This window comes from Solanum verrucosum, unplaced genomic scaffold (assembly GCF_900185275.1).
Source record: "Solanum verrucosum unplaced genomic scaffold, falcon-dt-bn FXZP01000051.1, whole genome shotgun sequence".
Classification (NCBI taxonomy): Eukaryota; Viridiplantae; Streptophyta; class Magnoliopsida; order Solanales; family Solanaceae; genus Solanum; species Solanum verrucosum.
Window position 1 is genome coordinate 1806165 of NW_026020110.1, and position 10708 is coordinate 1816872.

A 10708-nucleotide genomic window follows, 5' to 3' on the forward strand; every position below is an offset into this window, starting at 1 on the left:
AGATATTCTTTTACAAGAAAATTCTCTCTTTAATAAGAGATTCTAGACTAAAAGTAGGGACTCACTTTATGTGACATCCCTAACCGACCATTATTGCCTTGTTTCAATGTTAAAAGTTCTCAAAGCGTTATTCCAGAATCCCGCATTCTCTATGGTTACCAGATCACCATGGCGTGTTCAAAAGTCTTGACATGTGTTAATTCTGGTTATCTATTAACAAATTCTTTATCAGCGCAGGAACAACCCTTTTAGACAATCACATATCTTACCAGCTTCAGAAATTACAAGAGACAAACCACATTTCTATGTTATAACCTTACTCCCTATTTTTAAGATTTGTTCTTTATCATTAGAGTATTATTATTGGAGTGTCACTTCCTTCAACGTAACACATTATTATATTGGAGCGTCAGTTCCTTCCACGTGACACGTTATTATTATTGGAGCATCACTTCCTTCAACGTGATACATTATTATATTGGAGTGTCACTTTCTTCAACGTGATACATTATTATATTGGAACGTCACTTCCTTCAATGTGACACATTATTATTATTGGAGCATCACTTCCTTCAACGTGATACATTATTATATTGGAGTGTCACTTCCTTCAACGTGACACGTTATTATTATTAGAGCATCACTTCCTTCAACATGATAAATTATTTTATTGGAGCATCACTTCCTTCAACGTGACACATTGAATTATTATTGGAGCATCACTTTCTTCAACGTGACACGTTATATTATTGGAGCATCACTGCCTTCAACGTAACATATTATATTATTGGAGCATCACTTCCTTCAATGTGATACGTTAAATTATTATTGGAGTGTCACTTCCTTCAACGTGACACGTTATATTATTGGAGCATCACTTCCTTCATAGTGACACGTTATATTATTGGAGTGTCACTTCCTTCAACGTGACATATTATATTATTGGAGCGTCACTTCCTTCAACGTGACATATTATATTATTGGAGAGTCACTTCCTTCAATGTGATACGTTAAATTATTATTGGAGCGTCACTTCCTTCAAGGTGACATGTTATATTATATTGAACAACCACTTCCCTCAAAGTGACACATTATTATTATATTGGGACATTACCTCCCTCAAGCACAAGGTTATATTATATTGGGAAATCACCTCCCTAAAAAATGACACGTCGGGACGTTACCTCTCTAAAAAGTGACACGTTCGGATGTCACCTCCCTAAAAAATGACACGTTATATTATGTTATTGAATCATCGCCTCGTTTAAATTGACACATCACTTTGGATCACCACTTCCTTCAAGAGCAGTACACTTGAAATTGGATCGTCATCTCCGACATGTTAAACTAGGTTTGCACAAATTATATTTGTATTTATGTTACATTTTTCTGCTAGCAATTGTTTTCCAGACTTTTCAATACAAAAAATGGACTACGTCAAATAGGACGTAGCACAACGTGGAACTTTTTCTTAGCAGCGAACTGGGACATAGTCCAAAGAGGAACATCAAACTCTTAGGACTCGAGTTGAGGAGCGACCTCCACCACAATCAAACCACATCCCTATCCTAAGGCATGTGGGTATTTTCTTGGGTTTAATAGTTTCAGTTTCGCCTTCAATAAAAATTTCAACTCTCACCGGAGGTAAATTTTCAAATTCGAGTGAAATACACCTAGAGCTTTGGAAATTATGTCTATGTAAGTTCTTCTCGATGGGTGTGAAGGGCCCCATATTCACAGTTGAGATGTTTGCAAGCCTTTTTTCCATGCTCAACTCTTTTGTCACTCATCATTAAGCTTAAGGTTATTTTCGAATAAGAGATTTCATTTTCAACCAATTGAGTCAAACTACAAGCAGTTTGATTCCCAAGTTTAGGGATATATAGGCGGGTTCAATGTTGAAAGCTAGATTGTACTTCAATGAACCTCTTATCTCTCTATTCGCGAGTTTTTTAGTTTCTTCATACTTTGACACTGGAATAACTTTTGCAATTCTTTCAAAATCGTGCTTAAAATCAAGCGTCTTTTGAATTACAAGTGACCTGAGTTCTCATGTAACCTGAGATATGTAGGAAACCCAATACCAAGGTTCGTCCCTGATTCCTCAAAAAATCCTTAACATTTACCGTTCCAAAGAGATGAATTAGTGGACGAACAAAATTGGATTCGTCAATTTCATTTGCCTCGGATCTCTTTCATCCATCCCAGTGAAACGAAGGGCAATTGTTGACACCCAATTTTGACCCTCCATGATAGGAATTAACTTTCGAGCTTCTTTAATTTCAAACAATTTGAAATAATTAATTTATAAAAAAAATCAAAATATTTTTCAAACTTTTAAAAGTTATTTTAGCCATTTTTATAACATTTTAAGTAATAAATAGATTTTATATAATTGCGTATATAATTAAGAATACTTTATAAATATATAAAAAATCATATAAAAAAAAGATTTTACTTTACTTTAGTTTAAATCATAATCACAATTTTGAGTTAATTAGTTTCTAATTAAATCAATTATTTTATTTTATTTCGTTAAAATTAAGAAGCTCGTTAATTAATTGATATTAATTTATCTTATTCAATTCTTAGCCTAATTTGCCAATGACATGCACTTTTGGGCTAAATTCTTAATTCATTTGGCCAAATTTGTAAACCATTTGATTACTTTTCGAATTCAAATCTGACCAATACTTTTGCTCCGCTTATTGGATCAATTTTTAGCCAATTATTGGCCCAAATCTCATGCATTTAGTCCATTCTTTCTCCAATTTCCAGCCCACCCTTTTCATTGCTTTGACCTAGACCCGACCCAAATCCCTGCTCAAAAGAAGACCCAGAACGCTCAGTCGCGGTACATAGCAGTGACGTCCAATTGCAGTGACAACATCAGACGACAACAACAACTAACAGAGTCAAAAATCACATGAGCAACTCAAGGTGAGTACACGGCAAAATTCTTCACGGCGAGGCAATGACTGTACACGAAAAGCAGCAGCGGCAGTACGTGTACAACAGTACGCTACATTTTCTCGTCATCTTCCTCTTTCCCCCGACAAACAGTACGCGTAGTACTGTTCCAACGCTGATTCTAGCAGGTAGCTTTGTCCTTCGCAGTCAGGTGGAGTGATTTTCTCGTCCCTTTGTCCTCGCCTCGAGATCGAACGGCCCTTGTTGTTTAGCCATTGGAGTTTGTTGAAAAATTGGTGTTTTTCGTACATCAAGCATCAACTTTCTCTTCTTAAGGAGAAAATTCAAATTTGGAAGAGGAAATTGAATTCATATTCTACCCTTCTTCTCATCCGATTCTCATCCTTTTCCCCTAAAAACTGAACCCTAATTCCTCCTATAAATACCCCCTTTCTTATTCATTTGGGGTTGGTCATTCTTCACTGAGAGGAGGGTTGGGAATTCAAAATGGAGAAAGAGAACGATACAACAAAATAGCTATAGGATATATAGGAAATACACTTGTAAGAGAGAAAGAAGAGTTAGTTTTTGTCCTTCTAGGTTGATCACCATCGTTCTTTAAGTTGGTTCGACTTCTAGTTGCTGCCTAGGTTTCTCGTTCGCTGTCCTATTCGTGTTTTGGTAGTGAAAGCTCGTTGCCCTCCGCTCGTCGTCTTCGTTCCAGTCGCTGCCCCGAGAAAAGTAATGTCACCTTCTTCATAATATTCTTTTCGCCTCTTCTATTTCAAAGTGATATTCTGATTGTTTGAAAGTTGTTCTACTGAGTTTGTTTTTTGTTGATTTACCATTAAGTTGATGTTGTTTCAATATGATGTATATGTCCTTAGTTATTTTTGTGGGTATGTTGTGATATCGATTTAAAGCTTCGAGAATTTATATTCATTGTTGTTATTCCCTTTTTATTTCATTCAAAGTTTTGTTTGTCATTTCCCTTCGTGATCTTGCTTCGGGAATATCGGTTAATCTGTATTATTGCTTAGCATCTGGCGTCTTACCCGTCATTCTTTCACCTCAAGTGGAATGAGTGAACTAAGATGTCAACATTCTGAGGTCATGTGCTGCATTTGTCACTATTTTGAGTTCTCGTATTGTATCTGTTACAAGCTCGATTTTTAGGTTGTATTTTGTCTTAAGTTTGTGGTTGTTTTAAGTCTCGTATTTAGCTTAACTCTTATTCATCTACTTGCCTTTACTGTTTTGATTTATGTCACCTTGTTTCGAACATTTTTTTGTATTCTTTTAGTCTAGCTTTGCTTTGAATTTTGTCATCTAAATCAGGTTTTACCCCCCTGCTTTTCATTTGAAGTTCTGTATTCTTACCTCTTACATTGAGCCTACATAACTATAATATTTATTGGTTACATATGCCTAGCATGCTCCCATCATTTTGCTTCGGTTTTGTTGATAATTTAGCTTTAAATAATATGTCTTACTGATTTTCCTTAGATAATTTAGCTTGTTTAATAATATCTCTAGTCGTCATGTAAAGATCTCTTTTAATTATTATCTTTAATCCAATATGTTGGTTTGTCTATTAAGATGTAGCTCTTTATTCACTTGTCTTAGAGCTATGTACTGCCATCCAGCCCCTTTTCAGATCCCCCTCTATTTTGTTGTCATTATTTAATGTCATTATGGCTGATGGTATTGAGGTATAACTAATAAATTTGTTGGTATACAATTTGATGATTTCTCATACTAGAGCTTTTCTCCTCTTAGTTTAGCATCTTGAATATGCTCTTCTTGAATTAATCATGTGTTTTTGTATAAAATAGAAGAACTAGGGGTATTTCCTTTACTTGTGCATGCTTGTTGACAATTAACTCCCTTTTGGTTTGAATTATAACACTTTTAAGGTAAATCCTTGCGACAAATATGTTTATATTTATTAAAAGAAAGAATTTATGCCTAATCCCTTTTTCATCTACCTTTATCTTCGTAATGTTGCACTTATATTATTTTAAAAGAGTTCTTTTGAATATATGGTTTAATTGGGTCATATTTCACCTAAGATCACCGTACTTCATTAGCTTAAATGCATATTTTGGAGAGAATTTTAGATACTATTTAACCGGTGATAAAATGTGTTAGTTTCTTTTGTTTAAGTCATTAAGAATTGTGATTTAGAGTAGCTTTTCCATGGTTACTTACTGATTTTCTTTTCTTTCCTGTTTTACTGTATGTGAAATCTGTCCAAGTCCTCACGGACTCTATCTCCGCATTTCCAAGGGGGCCATGAAGTCCCCAAAATTCTTTATTCGAGTCAGCCAACCATCAGTAGTGAAGAATAATTCCCTTGAAATTGACGTACACGTGTTCGGAGAAAACATATAGGATCGTATTCACTAGTATACACCTAGTGTATATGAAAATCAAGAAATGGGCAAAAAGAGCCTTAAATTTTCAGCCTTTGTATCTTTGTGATTATTGGGCCAAAAGCCCATTTATCTTGATCATTATTGTGTTAGTCTAGGACAGGTACCAAATGTTGGGCCTTTCCAAAAAGCAGAAATCAGGCCCAAATACTGGCCCAGGCGGACAGAAAACCATATTTGGGCCCAAACGTCCCTCTTTACTTTATTATTTTATATTTGTTTACCTGTTGCTATTTGATGTTAATCTTAAGGTTACTACAATTTAATTTTCCCGATGGATAGCCATTCCGAACTAATTTTCTAGAAATTACCTAACAAAGCTTCTTTTTTCTTTGATCTCAAAACACAATTTTGCAAAGTATTTTACTTAGGTAATATCTCAAAATCCCCTTTTCCCCTTAAGATGGTCCTAACTTTTAAAGTTGTTCATCCTCTCAATTCGAATTAAGTCAAATTACTTTTAGCCAAATAGTTAATTATCGGATAACCGCGTGTTTAGCGAACATTTCAACTGCTTTCAAACCCTTCCCGAAATGCTAATATAAACCCCGAACCCCCTTTTAATATTTTCATTATATTTCTGTTTTAGTCTTATCGAAAAAATAGTTTTCTTGATTTTTCTTTAAAATTAAGTCATGACTCTTAAAATCAGTCTATTTTAAAATAAAACATAACTATTGCAATTATTCCCTTAACACTCCAAGTTGGATTGGCTGTAAAAATATTAAAATACTTTCTTGTAATCCATTGATGTGTCAAATGAATATTGTCAGATATTGTAGGACATGTATGATTTATATCAAGGTTTTGATTTGAATGGTAGGATCAAACTTACTTATTGGGCTAGTAAAAACATGAAATGGACACCCATATTGCTTGCATTTACAAATACATCTTCTTTAATCATTGGTGGCGAAATGTATTTGCCTCATATGTTTGATCCCCTAGTTCATACAAACCTCCTTAAACTAGTCAAAGCTGGCAAACTTCATCCCTACTTCTAAAGTAGGGTTGTCATTTTCTGCATCATACTTTTTATATTCTACATCGTCTTTTGAATCAGTACCCCCCTCCAACAATTCATCAGAATCGTCATAATCTGATTCTATATGAATCAGAATTAAAATTCCAGTAGTGGATGGACCAACACCAATCATCCGACTATCAATATTTTTTGTAGGTCTACCTTTCGCCTTCATATGACGACGCTCAGTAACAACATCATGATAATCTTCATCACCTTCCTCAAAGTTATAATCAGGATCATTGAAATTATCATCTTCTACCTCACCCACCATATTATCTTGGACAACCTCTACTACATTATCCCTTAAACTCAAAACACTATCACCCTGAACTTCTTCAGCTAGTACTAAACTTAAATATTTTTCAAACTGTGACAATATTCCCTATAAACACACATTAAAGTAGAAGCAAAATCATAAAGCAGACATAATTCAAAGAATCTTAAAATAATAAATCCTGACCATATATATTAAGAAAGGTCCAACTCCCACATTGATAAAGAGCCTCTAACCTCACTTGTCGTTCTTCGATTCAACAACAAATAGTTAAAGATAAAAATAAACCCTAGATCAAACAAAAATATACATTTTTCATTAAAAAAACTAAAAAATAATCTAAAACGTACCTTGTTTTCTTATGAAATACCCATGTAGTGTCCCTTTTCCTCATGAAACAAGGACTGAGGTGATGAGCTGGAACCCTTAATTTGAGATCCACTTGTTGTTCTCCTTAGCTCAAGAGCATATTCCATCTTCAATAGTGAAACTTTGGATTATAATGGAAGATAATTCTAAATCTAGATAAAAGGAAAGGAGGAATCCATTATAAATTCCTACTTAATAGAGATTTTGAAATTGAGAAATTAAAAAAAGAGGAAGAAGAACGCTAGAAGGAAAAAGAGACGAGAGAATGATTTGGAGAACTAATGATAAAATAAAAAGTTCAATATCATATTTTTAGCGGGTCGGGTTAAATGGGGCGGTTAATTAAATTGATATGTATTTGGTTTGTAAAATTTTGACTAAAAATAAAAATTCCATGTCTGCAAAAAATAATAAATTAGGCTGAGTGACTTTTTATGCAAAGAAGTCATAGTTGAGTGACTTTTGAGTTGAAAATGAAAGTTAAGTGACTTTATGTGAAAAGAGTTGATAGTTGAATGACCATATCAAAGCTATTAACTCCTCAATTAACAAAAGCCCAAACAGAAATATAAAAATATTGAACATAAGAACTAGGGATCAATAGACGCTAGAAGGGAGATGAGAAGCTTAGAATCTAGAAAGAGATGAGAGTAACAGACAACTTCTTTCGCAATATGCATAAACCCTTCTTTCCAACTCATTAGTCCGTTTAACCAAATGTTAATTGGGACGGGATCCCAAATAAAGCACTCCAACATTTTACTCGGCCCAATAATCCCAACTAAATAAGTCTCCACCAATTCTAGTCCATAGGCCCTTACATATCCAATTCAGTTCACAACAATACTCTTGCCCTCAATGAGAACCTTTCAAGGTTCTAGTAGAACAAAGTCAGCAATAACAGAATATCACTCTCATAAGATGAAACATACTTTTTCCATCAATTCCATTAGAAGGGTACTGTGATAACAATTCCATAACTAAGAGGCAACCACATATGCTTTGTTTTCTGTTTTCCAATCAATAGAGTTGACTGGATTGTTAGTTGTTTGGTCCAACTCCTTAAAGAATGCACCACCATAAAAGTATTGTGCAAATTCACCATGTGACAGATTCTTAGAGTAGTTGTAATTACTAGATTAGCTGATGATATTTCCTCATGAACAAGGAGAAGAGTAGTGTGCCAAGGAATAAACAAAGAACAAGTTCCAGCCATCCAAACAACAATCAAAGGGACAATTATTTTCACATCCATTGAATTTCTTGTTGGCAGGTCATTGCCTGCTCCAATATCGAAAATGCCTACTCCAATGATTAACACCACAACAACTTGAATGGAATATGTAGCGCAATCCCAAACCTATCGAGAAAACTAGCCAAGTTAAAACAAGGAAAGCCGATCTAGAGACAAGAGGCTTGGTAGTGTCCAGTCCTTCAGATTTGCAACGATGGAAGTACGCCAAGATTAGCACAATGCTAGCTGACCAAAAACTACAGAGATATTTGGCAACAGGGGAGAGGTCAAAATTATCCTTCCAAAGTAGGGGGTGCCAAGACTTGTGAAAACATTAACCTTGAGCAAACACGTCTCTATAATACACATGTCCATGTATCGAGCCTTATTTTCAGCATGCCATGTTAAAAGGAAAACAAGAACATTTCTTCTCCAAGTCAATCCAGTCACCTTTGATGTCAATGTTGTTAGGTAAAAGGAAAGGCTTTTTTCAACAATATAAAAGTGAGTATAATTTGATGAAAGAACAACTGCTAGTGCTGGATCATACTGCAAAATGGAGGAATTCATACATCAAGATTGTCCAGGATCCCACACTCTAGTCATAGAGGTTGAATAAGCAATTAAGCAACACCTGCCAAAACAACCCTGCAATTGTAATGCCTCCACGTTAACTATGTAAAAGATGTTATCAGTGTAACAACGTTGAATAGTTCGAAGAGTTTGGTGATAAAGTGAGGCACGTTGTCAGTCAGTTCTCTGCGGTGCAAGTTCTTCGCTGGCGAAATACGTCCATTGCATTACCAGGTAACTTAGCCAATATATCATAAGCAAGATAAGGACCCGGACCAAAGACGAGATACGACAAAGTTGGCTTTGATATATGAACTACACCAAATATAACAAACAAGAGCACATCATCTTTGCTGACAAGAATATCGGGAAACTGCTTCGAATATCGTGCATCAAATGTCTCAAGCAAACCCTGTATTTTCTCCGTCCTACCAAATTCTCTCGATTTAGACAACCAGATACCAGGAAGATATTGATCTTGTCCTTTACCAACCCAAGTGCAAGAATACCACAAGGTTTGACATAATTAACTTATTATGATCCAAGTTGTCTAAAGCGACACAAAATACATAGTTTCTTGTAACTCTAAGGACTGTGGTAAGTAAACGAGAGCCAGGATCAAATAGAAACGCTAATCCGAATTGATCAGGTGGAAACAAATGCAAAGTTAAGATAAGTGAAGCATGATCAAGTCTACTAAAGTGATCAATTATACCTCTGTTTATAAGTTGGACATATGTGCAAGTTGACAGCATTCCAGGCATCTCCTCCGAGCATAGGGCTATTTCAAGTCCAAGTTGCATATTAAACATGACAAGGTCATTGTACTCTCCCTTAACTGTAGAAACTGTTTGAAACATTTCATCAAACATATGGAATGCCAGATTTTCGGAATCATTTATCACTGGATGTTCGACTTTCATGACAATTTTCTTATTGGGCATTTCAGCGAACATCTTGCAAGCATAATTGATTAGGTCACCCTTTAAGTCATATTTGGACTCCAACATGGGACCCAAAGTCTCAATGGTATGAGTGACCTTTGAATTCTCTGTAGGGTTGGAGTTGTCCAAAGAAGAAACAAATTCCTGTTCAACGACCTCCTCTATGTCACACTTATTTGCCAAAGATACAGTCAAATCTAGATGTGCTAGAGCGTCATAAAATTTTTGGGAGCAAGCCGATAGAGTATTATGAATGTTATCCAGGTGACGATCTATTTGTAGCAATAGATCAGCTACGGGAGGCAATCCAAATTTCATAACAGTTTGTCTGTGGTAATGGTAAAACAATTTATCAGTGAAATGCTTCCAATCATAGAATTGCTTATTGCGATACAACCAATTAAACCAAGCGAGGGCCTCTCCGTCAAAGTAAATGTAAGGAAAAGATAACCACATACCCTTTGAGAAGCCATGAAAATTGAAATAACACTCTGCTTGATAAACCCATACTGATGGGTCAGAAACACCGCTGAAGCGATCCAGCACGAGCAATAAAAGCACCAATGTAATGAACTCAATTTGAATGTAACTCAACTATTATAATAAGACTAGAGTTCAATTACAAATCCGGAAACTAAATGCAACAACTCAATTAGCAAAAGCCCAAACAGAAATATAGAAATATTGAACGTAAGAACTAGGGATCAATAGACACTAGAAGGGAGATGAGAAGCTTAGAATCTAGAAAGATATGAGATGAGAGTAACAAACAACTTCTTTCACAATATGCATAATCCCTTCTTTTCAACTCATTTGCCCTTTTAACCAAATGCTAATTGGGCTGGGATCCCAAATAAAACACTCCAACATTTTACTCGGCCCAATAATCCCAACTAAATAAGTCTCCACCAATTCTAGTTCATAGGCCCTTACATATCCAAC

General features: G+C 35.3%; 1 protein-coding gene across 1 annotated transcript in view; it reads right to left on the bottom strand.

Annotated features, from left to right (window-relative positions):
- Positions 1-10708, bottom strand: part of LOC125825309 (protein phosphatase 2C and cyclic nucleotide-binding/kinase domain-containing protein) — a 532052-nt gene that overhangs the window by 380804 nt on the left and 140540 nt on the right. The window lies entirely within an intron of this gene.